The sequence below is a fragment of the Tupaia chinensis genome, unplaced genomic scaffold, assembly GCF_000334495.1.
Source record: "Tupaia chinensis unplaced genomic scaffold, TupChi_1.0 Scaffold143678_1, whole genome shotgun sequence".
NCBI classification, from domain to species: domain Eukaryota; kingdom Metazoa; phylum Chordata; class Mammalia; order Scandentia; family Tupaiidae; genus Tupaia; species Tupaia belangeri.
In genome coordinates, this window is record NW_006203526.1 from 161,716 (window position 1) to 170,634 (window position 8,919).

The 8,919-nt window shown below is 42.9% G+C and overlaps 1 protein-coding gene across 1 annotated transcript in view; it reads left to right on the forward strand.

The window, feature by feature from the left end:
• Window positions 1–8,703: 8,703 nt before the first annotated feature.
• The window catches only part of PIR (pirin), a 94,187-nt gene continuing 93,971 nt past the window's right edge, over window positions 8,704–8,919 (forward strand). The window contains exon 1 of the mRNA XM_006164694.3: window positions 8,704–8,825. The gene's annotated coding sequence lies outside the window, so the exon portion shown is untranslated. The remainder of the gene's footprint in view (window positions 8,826–8,919) is intronic.

Consider the following 8,919-nt stretch of genomic DNA (forward strand, 5'->3'; position numbering starts at 1 on the left):
ACTTAGCCAACACTTGTTGATCTGATTGAACGCAACAAAAAAGGAGACAAAAGCATATTTCTGAAAGGTTCCAACTTTGATAACTTCAGCTCCCGCTTTTCCCAGGCACCTCTTGGGTACATGTGATAACTCTGCCTTTGTTTATAGACCTCTATGCTGGAAAGGACAAGAAAATATCTCGGCAAAACCCGACTGCCGACGCTGACTTCTCTCACAGGAGTCAGGAAACCATTAGGTAACGCCAAAGTGCACAGAGAATAAGCAATGAAAACTTCCACTCAACACTTGGACAAAAGGAGGCCAGAGAACATATGTGAGAGAAGAACAGTTAGTATAGTTGAAAAGGCACATGTTTCCATAGTTTAAATTATTTAGAAATCCAGAAGTGGAAAAGAGACAGTTTCGGTAATGTACAATGTACCAAGATTGCAAAGAAAAAGTATGATTGTCACTTGACATTATTTTGACAGCATCACAACTTTTGATTTTGCTCATTCTACCATTTTCTCTGGGCACACTAGCTGTTTGTGCATAATAAATCTAGCGACATATTTTAGGCTCTGCTATGAGTAGCCAAGAAAATTGATCATTCTTTTGACGTGCATTGGCACACTGTACTAACTTACAAATTGTTGGCTATTTTAATCTATTTGTAAACTTTTATGACGTGATAGAGTCATGGTTCAGTAGAGGAAAGAGAAGCTACTGACTTTTAAAGAGGTATTATTTTGAGTGGATACAGGATTAGCATCATTTTATTCCTTCCTTCATTCAGTGAAGTCTTACTGAACACCTATCATGTACTGAGTATTCTGTTAGGGGCTAGAGACAGAACAGTAAACAGAGCAATGGTGGCCCATATCTTCAGGGGGCTTATGTCTGAGGAGGCAGAGAACTACCAGTAAGTTTCATTATAGTGCAATGTGTGAAAAATAAGTGATAGTTTCAATATTTCTTTTTGGAAATTGGAATTTTGGAGAGTCCTTAGGAAGAATTCGAAAGGGTAGATTATACTCTGATAGCAAATACAAGACACTGATGGATTCCAAATATTGCCCTTTATACTCTAGAGAGGATAAAGAAATTGAGGGTGAGGCAGAGTAAACGGTGACCCATCAATCTGGTCAAATAAGTTCATTTCGCACTGTGTTAATTAACTTCCTTTCTCACATGGTGGTTTGTATTTACTGCACTGCTTATACACAGCAATATGGTAAAAGATGGATGCTAGAACACCAAGTGAACAAAGGGAAGGGAAAAGAGGAGGTGATATAATTGTACAAATACCTGGGCACAATCTCTTGGGATTTTCATCCCTTCTTGGGCTTAAAGCACTCAAGGGCAGTGGGAGGAGTGGTTTCCTCTAAGCCAAATGTCACAGATTATTTATTTTCTCTATTCATTCACTTCCTCACCTACTCCTGAACCTTTCTTTCACTCTTGTATTTTCCTGGTCTTTAGTTAAATCCTAACTTTTAGCAACTTATATCAATTATGTGATGTAATTTACTCAAATTATAGTCTGCATCATCACCTTCATCCAGTAAGACCCTTAGAGATTTTCTCTACAGCTTGCTCATGTGAGCCTTTATCAGGCAACAGCTAAAGGATCACAGCATGGGGTAATTGGATTTCATCATGTCAACGACTCTATCCACTTGTGCTTACATTTTTAGAAGAAGAAAATGCAGGATCTATTTCACGCGTGTGTGTACCAGAGCGAGAGGGAGCGCGAGAGCACACTCTTGGCTTGTGGCCGACCTCTAGATTTCTCTTTAAAAAGTGTATTTGACTCCTGGCTTCATAAACCATCTATATAATTATGATTCTAAATTTCAGCCAGGACCTCTCCCCTAAATTCCAGACTCATATTCGATTGTCAATTTGTCAATATACTGGGAAGATGTACTAGCTATGTCAAACTTAACATGTCCAGAGCTGATCTGTAATTGACCCTCAAGTTAATTCTTCCTCCTCAGCTAGTAGCAACTCTACCCTTTCGGTTGCTCAGCCCAAAGAAAGTGGAATCATCCTTGATTTTTACCCTTCCCTCATGTCATTTCCAGTATTTCACAAAAAATGGTTAGCTTTCTCTTCAAGATGTACTCCAAATCTGACCACCTGTCAATACCTCTGCTGCCGCCTACCACCTCAACTGCCACCCTCTCTCACCTGGCGCATTGCACTAGCCTCCTGGCTGTTTTTTCTTCCACTTCTTGCCTCCTGCAGTTTATTCTCTACTGAGTATGTGCAGAGTGAGTCTTTGAAATGTAAATCAGATTGTACCACTTCTCCAGCCTGAACTCTCCAATGGTCCCCCCTCTTCTGGTCCCCTCCCATCATCTCCTGATTATTTTACTTCATCTCACCACTCCTAAAACTGGCCTGATTGTTAGTCTGCCAATATTTTGAGCACCATATGCCCCACGGCCTCTACGGTGCTTGCATCCTCTGCCTGGTGAACAGATGCAGATATCTCTCTCTGGCTTATTCCTCATCTCCAGGCTCTGCTTCAGATGGGCCCTAAGACCATCCTGTTTAATGCTATTCCTCCAACTCCTTCCTAGCACTCTCATCTCCCTTATTCTGCTCTGCCTTTTTACCACAGCACTTATAACAGAATGCATAATTTGCCTATTTATTATTTTTATTGTCTCTCTTGCCTTACTAAAGCATAAGCCAATAAGGGCTTCAGCATGTTCTCTCTGCAGCCTGAGCATTTCCCGTAGGCATCTCTTCAGTGGGGGTGTCACCCCAACTCCTCCTGCACTTACATTCCTTCTGATGCTAAAATAATATGCTTGGAGGTCAGGATCTGATGTGAACTCTTTACACTTACTGGAATTGAAGATTAATGTGTCACCGCTCCTAAGGATGCCTGCATATCAAACTTGAGACTCAGCAGTGAAACGAATTGCCTTCTTCCTAATAAAAGAAGATGGGCGAGGTGGGAGGTAGACGTGAATGCCAAAAGGTTTGTTGTTTTGTTATGACCTTTCCCGACATCTACAAAATCTTTACATAGAGGGTTGACATTTATTAAACTCACTACCATTTTTAGTGAAGGTAAGGCTTTGGAGTCTAGATGGAGTTGGGAACCATGAGCACGTTTTTGTAAATAAAACGTATTGGAACTTAGCCACATTCGTCTCTGTACCATCTATGGCTTCTTTCATTTTACAATGGCAAAGCTGAGTAGTTGTGACAGAGACCATATGCCCACAAAGTCTCTGATAGTTACTATCTGGCCTTCACAGAAAAAGTTTACCAATTAATGCTTGAAAAGAATCCTGCCAGCTGTGGAAGTGACCTAGTAGCCGGGAACTGAGTTCAACAGCTCAATTCAATAGACATTCAGTGAATTGTACTGTGTGCAAGGTGCCAGAGTTGGCAGCAAAGACTGTAGATAAAGAGGAGTATCATGTTGGAACTCTTCCAGTCCTTGTCTCCACTTTGGTTCACATGATTTTTTTCCAAATATTTTATTATGAAAAAATTCAAAATACAGAAAAGCCAAAAGAAGTTGAAGCACCCAGACTCCACCATCTAGATTCCACAATGAACATTTTACTATATTTGCTTTATTGTACATCTAGCCATTTTCCATTTCTCTATTCATCCATCGATCCACCTTAGTTATTAATGTTACTTGGGGGGACATTCAAAGTAAGTTGCCTGTATCAGTACACTTCCTCCATAAACTCCTCAGCATATGTAACATTCACTAGAGGTTAGTTCAAATTAGTTTTTCAGTTTTAACCCTGACACTGTGATCTTGAAAGCAGCCTTCATTGGCCAGAAGACACACCTTTATAAAAGCTGAAAACTGAGAAAGGTTATCAGGGTAATTGAGGTAAGTATCAGGGGAATCATTCACCTAAATTTCTCCACTTCCTGATTCAGAGATGAATCAGCCATTCAAAACCAAGACTCTGGCTTGTGATGGCTTCTAGGAAAGTCCTGCAGCTCAAAAAAAGAGGGTCATAAGTTGTTTTATTATATTTTTTTTTTTTCTGCGATGCTGCCAAAAACCCATGGGAAAGACAGAGGAACACAGTTATGAGTTGCATGAAATGGTTGATCACATGTAGCTCCTGGTGGATGGAACAGACTGTGGCTGTGCAGTGTTCTCACGGGGGTTGAAATGGGAGTCACATGAACACATCTTTTCTGGATATATTTGGATATCTTCAGCCACCAGTACATTAATGGCCTTCATAAACTAGTATTTACAAAATAATCAGTTCTTGACTTTGAGCCAACTGATTTTCTCTGTTCAACAAGTCTGAGTCCCTAATATGGAATATTCCAGAGATACAAATAGCAGCTACACTGCCCTGGGAGAGAAATGACCACAAATTATAAGGAAGAATTTTGAGGTTGAGGCTTGAAGATGCAGAAAAACATTACAAATGATGAAGTGTTTACGCCATCTGTGTACTTCTATAAAATACGTCTTTGAAAAGAAATTCAGTAAGTTATGCAGAAGAAGAAAATACAATTTTTGAATAAGAAAAAGTCAAATAAAATATATTGCCAGTGTTGGTGTCTTTAAAGATTATAATGATGATATTTGGAATCATTCAGAAGACTTTGTTCATTGTCATTTCAGTATGGCGTTTTCTTTGTTTCCCAGGACTCCAGAGCTGATCGAGCATCTCTGCACACTCACTTATCCAGCTGCCTGCTGGATGTCAAATGACAGTGTGAAAGGTGCTCAGAACACAATGTACAGGGCCACATTTCTCATCTCAAAAGTGGACTGGGGTGCTGGCAGGTGATGTGGTGGTTAAGGGTGCTAGACTCCCACACGGCCAACCATGGTTCAAGTCCCGGACCTGGTGGCTTGCTTGCTCTCCATCCCTCTTATTCTCTCTCTCTCTTTCTCTCTCTCTTACTCTGTCCCTCTCTGGTCAAATTAAAATAAATACATAAGTAAAATAAAGTTAAATAAAATAATTCTTTAAAAAAAAAGTGGACTGGGCCAGCTGAATGGTCTGGTGGTTAAGGGAGCCAGATTCCACATGGCCGACTATGTGGTTCAAGTCCCAGACCTGGTAGCTTGAGTAACATGCTGGGAGTGTGTGTGCCCAAAAATCCTGAAAGGAGGAGAATGGATTACAGTATGACGGTGTCCTGTGGAAGAAGTGCTTCCTTCTCTCCCTCTCTCTCTGCCTGCCACTCTCTGGCTAGCACATGTGCCCTCTAGCCACAAAAAGTAGACTCTGAAACATTACATATGCTCTGTTTCATTTATAGAAATTCTCCCTCTCCCATCTTTGTTTTCCCTCATTTAAATTGTTCTAGATTTCCAGATCTGCTCTTTTTTTTTTTTTCCCCAGGAGCCTGAAAATAGAATTCCCTACTTTATCTTGACTGTGCATACATCTGAATTTACCTTCTACCCTTGACCAAGATAAGGAGGTCTGATTTGATCATTATATTGTACACGTTTTGAAAAAAAACCACTGTATACCCAAAAGATGTACAACTATATATGTAAATTAGAAATTATAATAAAAATAATTCTACAAGAGGCAGGAAATTCTCATCCCTATTACAGCTGTGGAAGTAAGAATGGATTCTGAATCCCAGAAGAAGCTCGAAAGATGTTAAACTGAAACAGCCCCAGGAATAGAGCACATCAGTATAGAAATGGATAAAAATGTACAGCTGAGCCACTCTTCTTTTATGATGATGTTGTCCTTGAGAACACTATTTGTGACAGAGGAGCCTTTCAGGACATCTCTAGAGGTGATTGCTAGGGCTGGTGGGATACAACAGTTAATCTCTAAAGTCTGGTCTAATCATTGTTTACCTTGCTTGATGACTGTTGGTAATAATTTCAGTGGACATATTTACTTTCTGAAAGGATAAATACTTGTAAGAGTTTGTTATTAACTTACAGGGCTATGAAATTTTACCTCTCTTGTCACAGAAAGGCATATTTTCCAGTTATCTATTATCATGAAACTAACTACCTGGAAACTAAGTGTCTTACAACAACCATTTTTATTTGCACATAATGCGGTGAGTCAAGAAGCTAGGGGGACCAGCAGTTGGCATAATGGCTAAGTTGCTGAACTCCCATGTAGCTAACTGCAGTTTGAGTCCCGGACCTGGTGGCGTAAACTCACACCGGGTACGTGTACATGCGTGCCCAAGATCCTGAGAGGAGAATGGAAGAGAAGGGATTGCGGTGTGGCCATCCCCCCTGGGGGGTGATTTCTCGCTTTCTGTCTCTCTCTCTCTCTGTCTTTCTGGCAAGCGCACGTGCCCTATAGCAAAAAACCTCTGCAAAAAAAAAAAAAAAAAAAGGTAGGAAGGACAAGGCTATGTGTTCATGTCTTATTTATGTGGCATCAGTGGGGCAGCTGGGGCTGAAGGATCCACTTCCAAGATGGCTTTATAGTGTCTCCTACTTCAAAGTCCTTGGTCTCTTTATTCACATGGCATGTCCTCCGCCAGGGCCTCTCCTTTCTGTGGCAAGAGCTCCTCCAGAATGGTGACTTCAGGGGCATCACTCTGTTTACAGGGCAGTTTGCTTCCATGAGACAGGAAGTAAAAGCTGCCAGGTTATTTCAGAGCCAGGCTCAGAACTTACACCATATTGTTTGGTCAAAGCAGCACAAGCTCTGCCTCAATTCTAGAGGAAGTGAAGTGAACTACACTTTTGATGGCAGGGTATCAAGGTCACATTGAACGTAAGATGAGAGATACTGTTTCGGTCATCTTAGGAAAATGGTATCTTCTGAAGAATGATAAACAATGGCTGGGAAATGATGTGTAGGTATGATGGTTACCGCATCATATACTAAAGATTTCCCAAAGGGCGTGGCATGGAAACTGAGAGCTAAAAGATGAATGGAGATAAGCCAAATTAAGAAGAGAGAAAGAAACTTCTAGACAAAGGTACAGCAAGCCAACAAGAAGGAGTATGCTCATCCCAATGCGTAAAAGAAGTTCAGCATAGTGGGAAGGAATGGAGGGGGGTGTATCTCTGTGTGTGTGTTGAGGATGAGACCAGGTCAAGAATACCACAGAATTTTCTCCTAAGGGCAATGGGAAGCTATTAAGGGTTTTAGGTGATTGTTATTCCATTTGCCTGAGACTGAGAGAATGAATTGGTCACTGGCAAGCCTGAGTGAAGGAAGAGTGGGCAGCTACCATAGAAGTGGTAGTTGTACTGGGAAGAGATATGAACTATTAACGTATTTAAGAGATAGAAGGAGTCAGAATCCACAGGCTTTCCAGATGGAAGGGTGAGAGTGGAGAGCTCACATTTCAGGCTCAGGCAATCTGCTGAAAGTTGAACTTTCTGCTAGGGAATGAAGAAGCACTTCACGAGGACAGTCAAGTGCCTGACAGCAGGCACATGCTTCTATTTTACTTGGAGACAGTTGCAGAAGTAATTATAGTGGTGATAAACAATATCACCTTATTCTTCCATGGTGTTTTTGATGTTCACGTGTGTTATTGCATTTATCTTTGAATCACTTAAGTAAAGTGGGGAGGGTGAGTTTGATTCCCACTGATAAACAAGGAGCCCAGGGAAAAGTCTTGTTTTCTCTGCTCACCTGCTTTTTCAGAGAAGGGGTTTGCAAATGAGGCCTGCAGCCAAAATGGGTCAGTAGCCTGCTGCCTGCTTCCATGCAGTCTGAGAGTGAAGAAGGGTTTTGTATTTTAAGTGGATGAAATATACAAAATCAAAAGAAGGATATTCTGTGACAAATGAGAATGGTATTAATTCAAACTTACATGAATTATAAGAATTCAAGCATCAGCATCCATGATTAAAGTTTTGACATACAGCCACACCCACCCATTTACCTGTTGTCTATGCTTGCCTTCTTGCTACAAAGGCAAACCGAGTAGCCTCCACAACACATGTGACCGGCAAAGTTGAAAATACTATCAAGGCTAGCAAGTGGCATGGTGGTTCAAGTGTTGGATGCCCCACATGGCTGACCACAGTTCGAGTCCTGGACCTGGTGGCTTGCTTTTGCACTTTCTCTCCCTCTCTCTGATCAAATTAAAAATAACAAATAAATACGTAATTCTTTAAAAAGAAAAAAAGAAAGAAAATATTCACTATCTCATGTGTGTTAGAGGTCCCACTTTCTTTCCTTTCTCCAAACCAGGCAGTGAGCCTGTTGGGGTGAAGAACAGTAACCAGGGCCATGTAGGTTAATAACTCAGGAGTGAGGGAGCTCCCCCCTCCACGCTTGTGCCAATTCGTCATCCTCCTGCAGAAGGTTCCCCCATCGCCTGCCAGCTGTGCTCCAGCACCACCCAGGCTCTTAACCAAAGGTGTCCCCGCTGGCGCGCGCCTTCTCTTTAGGCAGAAACAGAGATGTCTGGGCCCACCTCCTCCCTCCCCGTTCTCACTGGGAAACAGCAGGCAACTTCCGTACGTAGCCAGCGACTGCGAAGTGCTAGGAACGCGGCAGGCTCCTCCGAAGCTCCTTAGGACCTGCGGAGGCCGGTACTAGGAGCATCACGGCCCTCCTGTTACCGAGGAGGAACCGGTGGCTCAGAGCCTGCGCCACCTGCCCGAGGCCGCGCTAAGCGGCGTTCTCACGTAGAGGCAGCAAGCGGACCCGCGCCGCCAAGGTCAGGCACTCAAGTGACAAGCAGACTCCAGTTAAAGGCAGGTCGAGTTGGAGCCTTTGCCGCATCAGAGCATGTACCCAAGCCCACCTTTCTCAGGGTTCGGCGCGCCCCCTAACTTCCGGGGTGCGCATCTCTTTCAGGCGGTGCGGGAGGGGCGCAGAGGCAAAAGGGCAGCAGAGCTGGAGGGAGGAGCGAGAGGCTCGGCGCTGAAGGTAAATAAGGGAGTGTCGCCCCCGCCCGGGGCCCCGGGAGACCCGGAGACTCCCGCCGCCGCCCCGGGCTTCCCGCCTCCCTGAAGCCCGCCGC